Genomic DNA, 5485 nt, shown 5'->3' on the forward strand with positions numbered 1-5485 from the left:
GCTTTTCCCGGTCCGAGCCAGCTCTCTCTCCTTTTTCTGGGGAGGAAGGAGAAGGGGGGGGGGGGGCGGGCCAGAAAGCCCCTCGTCGCTCCTGCCGAGTCGGAGGTCGCGGCCGCAGGTCACGGGTCGGGGCGCCTGGGGTCCGGCTCCCCCCAACACCCACCCGGCTTCCTCCGCGGAGGACCCCCGGCCACCGAAGCCGCTGGGGGAGACCCCGGGCATGGGGCGGACTGGCCCGGCCCCTCCCGGCCCCCCTGCGCCCGGCCGCCGGCCCGCGGGACCGCCCCGAATCCCCCCGCGGCCACCCAGGCGAGGCCTGGCCTGGAGGGCCCCACGGCGGGTGTCAGGCTCCCCGCCGCTTGCCCCACCGGGGACCCACGGCCACCGAAGCCGCTGGGGGGAGACCCCGGGCATGGGGCGGACTGGCGCGGCCCCTCCCGGCCCCCCTGCGCCCGGCCGCCGGCCCGCGGGACCGCCCCGAATCCCCCCGCGGCCACCCAGGCGAGGCCTGGCCTGGAGGGCCCCACGGCGGGTGTCAGGCTCCCCGCCGCTTGCCCCACCGGGGACCCACGGCCACCGAAGCCGCTGGGGGAGACCCCGGGCATGGGGCGGACTGGCCCGGCCCCTCCCGGCCCCCCTGCGCCCGGCCGCCGGCCCGCGGGACCGCCCCGAATCCCCCCCCGGCCACCCAGGCGAGGCCTGGCCTGGAGGGCCCCACGGCGGGTGTCAGGCTCCCCGCCGCTTGCCCCACCGGGGACCCACGGCCACCGAAGCCGCTGGGGGAGACCCCGGGCATGCGGCGGACTGGCCCGGACCCTCCCGGCCCCGCTGCGCCCGGCCGCCGGCCCGCGGGCCCGACCCGAATCCCCCCGCGGCCACCCAGGCGAGGCCTGGCCTGGAGGGCCCCACGGCGGGTCTGCAGCTCCCCCCGGGCTTCCTCCCCCGAGGACCCACGCCCCCCCTGAGCCGCAGGGGGAGACCCCGGGCCCGGGGCGGACTCGCTCGGGCCCCCCCCCTGCGCCCGGCCGCCGGCCCGCGGGACCGCCCCCGAATCCCCCCGCGGCCAGGCAGGAGAGGCCTGGCCTGGATGCCACGGAGGACCCGCGGCCCCCAAAGCCGCAGGAGGCGCCCCCGGCCCCGGGGCCGGTAAGCCCCGTGTCGCTCCCCCCCCCTCACCCCCCCACCCCCCCCGCGCCTCGCTGCCGGGCACCGGGCACCGCCCCAGAGTCAGCCGCAGCCGGCCGGCCTGAGAGCTGCCCTCCTGTGTGAGACTACGTTGATACTAACCGGCCATCAGGCAGGTCAACCCCATTGCTAGACCTGGGTGGACCTGGTGGCCGAGCGGGGACTTAGGAAATTTTCCAGCCTTTTCCCGGGGCGTGACCTGTTGTCCCGGTGGGGACTTTGAAAATTTTACAGCCGCTTCCCGGGGCTTGACCGGTTGTCCTGAAGGCCCCCCACCCCCACCCCCACCCCCGGGCTCCTGCTCCCCTCTCCCCAGCCTCGGTGCTCCGCTCCCAGCCTCGGAGGCTGCCTCTCTGCGGCGGCTGCATCGCGTCCGAGGACGCTCACCCTCCGGAGGCTGGCTGTAAAGCCTGACACCCACCACCGCCGCCGCCCCGACTCTCCGAGGGGCGACTCTGAGGCCTCCCCCCACCCCCGGACCACCCTGGAGACGACTGCTAAGCCCCCACCCCCGGCCAGTCTAGGGGAAGACTGCTAAGCCTCTCCCCCCCCGCCCCACCCACCCACACTGTCTGGGGGATGACTATTAAGCCTCCCCCCCGCCCAGCCTGGGGGAAGACTGTTAAGCCTCCCCCCCACCCACCCTGTCTGGGGGACGACTATTAAGCTTCCCCCCCGCCGGAGCGCCCGGGGGACGACTATTAAGCCTTCCCCCGGACTGCCCGGCGGACGACTGCGAAGCCTCCCGCTCAGCCTGGGGGAAGACTGTTAAGCCTCCCCCCCACCCACCCTGTCTGGGGGACGACTATTAAGCTTTCCCCTCCGGAGCGCCCGGGGGACGACTATTAAGCCTCCCCCGGACTGCCCGGGGGATGACTGCGAAGCCTCCCGCTTTGCCTGGGGGAAGACTGTTAAGCCTCCCCCCCCACCCACCCACCCACACTGTCTGGGGGACGACTGTTAAGCTTTCCCCCCCGGAGCGCCCGGGGGACGACTATTAAGCCTCCCCCGGACTGCCCGGGGGACGACTGCGAAGCCTCCCGCTCAGCCTGGGGGAAGACTGTTAAGCCTCCCCCCCCCCCACCCACCCACACTGTCTGGGGGACGACTATTAAGCTTTCCCCCCCGGAGCGCCCGGGGGACGACTATTAAGCCTTCCCCCGGACTGCCCGGGGGACGACTGCGAAGCCTCCCGCTCAGCCTGGGGGAAGACTGTTAAGCCTCCCCCCCACCCACCCTGTCTGGGGGACGACTATTAAGCTTTCCCCTCCGGAGCGCCCGGGGGACGACTATTAAGCCTTCCCCCGGACTGCCCGGGGGACGACTATTAAGCCTCCCCCGGACCTGCTCCATCTCGACTATTAAGCCCCCCTCTGTGGTCCTCAGGACCACTGCCGCGCGGCCCGCGGAGTGGGGTGACACCCGGGCCGCACAGCAAACCGGCCACCAGGTCAACCCATTGAATCCAATGGGTTGACCTGGTGGCCGGAAATCAAACCGGCCACCAGGTCAACCCATTAGATTCAGTGGGTTGACCTGGTGGCCGAGCGGGGACTTGGAAAATTTTACAGCCGCTTCCCCGGGGGTTGACCTGTTGTCCCGGTGGGGACTTTGAAATTTTTACAGCCGCTTCCCCGGGGGTTGACCGGTTGTCCTGAAGGCCCCCCACCCCACCCCCTCCCGGGCTCCTGCTCCCCTCTCCCCAGTCTCGGTGCTCCGCTCCCAGCCTCGGAGGCTGCCTCTCTGCGGCGGCTGCATCGCGTCCGAGGACGCTCACCCTCCGGAGGCTGGCTGTAAAGCCTGACACCCACCGCCGCCGCCGACCCGACTCTCCGAGGGACGACTCTGAGGCCTCCCCCCACCCCCGGACCACCCTGGAGACGACTGCTAAGCCTCCCCCACCGGACCGCCCGAGGGAAGACTGCTACGCCTCCCGCCAGCCCTTCCCCGCCCAGCCTAGGGGAAGACCGCTAAGCCTCCCCCCCCGCACAGTGTCTGGGGGACGACTATTAAGCCTTCCCCCCCCCCCGGAGCGCCCGGGGGACGACTATTAAGCCTTCCCCCGGACTGCCCGGGGGACGACTGCGAAGCCTCCCGCTCAGCCTGGGGGAAGACTGTTAAGCCTCCCCCCCACCCACCCTGTCTGGGGGACGACTATTAAGCTTTCCCCCCCGGAGCGCCCGGGGGACGACTATTAAGCCTTCCCCCGGACTGCCCGGGGGACGACTGCGAAGCCTCCCGCTCAGCCTGGGGGAAGACTGTTAAGCCTCCCCCCCACCCACCCACCCACACTGTCCTGGGGACGACTATTAAGCTTTCCCCCCCGGAGCGCCCGGGACACGACTATTAAGCCTTCCCCCGGACTGCCCGGGGGACGACTGCGAAGCCTCCCGCTCAGCCTGGGGGAAGACTGTTAAGCCTCCCCCCAGCCACCCACCCACCCTGTCTGGGGGGACGACTGTTAAGCTTTCCCCCCCGGAGCGCCCGGGGGACGACTATTAAGCCTCCCCCGGACTGCCCGGGGGATGACTGCGAAGCCTCCCGCTTTGCCTGGGGGAAGACTGTTAAGCCTCCCCCCCCATCCACCCACCCACACTGTCTGGGGGACGACTATTAAGCTTTCCCCCCCGGAGCGCCCGGGACACGACTATTAAGCCTTCCCCCGGACTGCCCGGGGGACGACTGCGAAGCCTCCCGCTCAGCCTGGGGGAAGACTGTTAAGCCTCCCCCCAGCTACCCACCCACCCTGTCTGGGGGGACGACTGTTAAGCTTTCCCCCCCGGAGCGCCCGGGGGACGACTATTAAGCCTCCCCCGGACTGCCCGGGGGACGACTGCGAAGCCTCCCGCTCAGCCTGGGGGAAGACTGTTAAGCCTCCCCCCCACCCACCCACCCACACTGTCTGGGGGACGACTATTAAGCTTTCCCCCCCGGAGCGCCCGGGGCACGACTATTAAGCCTTCCCCCGGACTGCCCGGGGGACGACTGCGAAGCCTCCCGCTCAGCCTGGGGGAAGACTGTTAAGCCTCCCCCCCACCCACCCACCCACACTGTCTGGGGGACGACTATTAAGCTTTCCCCCCCGGAGCGCCCGGGGCACGACTATTAAGCCTTCCCCCGGACTGCCCGGGGGACGACTGCGAAGCCTCCCGCTCAGCCTGGGGGAAGACTGTTAAGCCTCCCCCCCACCCACCCACCCACACTGTCCTGGGGACGACTATTAAGCTTTCCCCCCCGGAGCGCCCGGGGGACGACTATTAAGCCTTCCCCCGGACTGCCCGGGGGACGACTATTAAGCCTCCCCCGGACCTGCTCCATCTCGACTATTAAGCCCCCCTCTGTGGTCCTCAGGACCACTGCCGCGCGGCCCGCGGAGTGGGGTGACACCCGGGCCGCACAGCAAACCGGCCACCAGGTCAACCCATTGAATCCAATGGGTTGACCTGGTGGCCGGAAATCAAACCGGCCACCAGGTCAACCCATTAGATTCAGTGGGTTGACCTGGTGGCCGAGCGGGGACTTGGAAAATTTTACAGCCGCTTCCCCGGGGGTTGACCTGTTGTCCCGGTGGGGACTTTGAAATTTTTACAGCCGCTTCCCCGGGGGTTGACCGGTTGTCCTGAAGGCCCCCCACCCCACCCCCTCCCGGGCTCCTGCTCCCCTCTCCCCAGTCTCGGTGCTCCGCTCCCAGCCTCGGAGGCTGCCTCTCTGCGGCGGCTGCATCGCGTCCGAGGACGCTCACCCTCCGGAGGCTGGCTGTAAAGCCTGACACCCACCGCCGCCGCCGACCCGACTCTCCGAGGGACGACTCTGAGGCCTCCCCCCACCCCCGGACCACCCTGGAGACGACTGCTAAGCCTCCCCCACCGGACCGCCCGAGGGAAGACTGCTACGCCTCCCGCCAGCCCTTCCCCGCCCAGCCTAGGGGAAGACCGCTAAGCCTCCCCCCCCGCACAGTGTCTGGGGGACGACTATTAAGCCTTCCCCCTCCCCCGGAGCGCCCGGGGGACGACTATTAAGCCTTCCCCCGGACGGCCCGGCGGACGACTGCGAAGCCTCCCGCTCAGCCTGGGGGAAGACTGTTAAGCCTCCCCCCCACCCACCCACCCACACTGTCCTGGGGACGACTATTAAGCTTTCCCCCCCGGAGCGCCCGGGGGACGACTATTAAGCCTCCCCCGGACCTGCTCCATCTCGACTATTAAGCCCCCCTCTGTGGTCCTCAGGACCACTGCCGCGCGGCCCGCGGAGTGGGGTGACACCCGGGCCGCACAGCAAACCGGCCACCAGGTCAACCCAT

Source organism: Emys orbicularis, chromosome 15 (assembly GCF_028017835.1).
Source record: "Emys orbicularis isolate rEmyOrb1 chromosome 15, rEmyOrb1.hap1, whole genome shotgun sequence".
NCBI classification, from domain to species: domain Eukaryota; kingdom Metazoa; phylum Chordata; order Testudines; family Emydidae; genus Emys; species Emys orbicularis.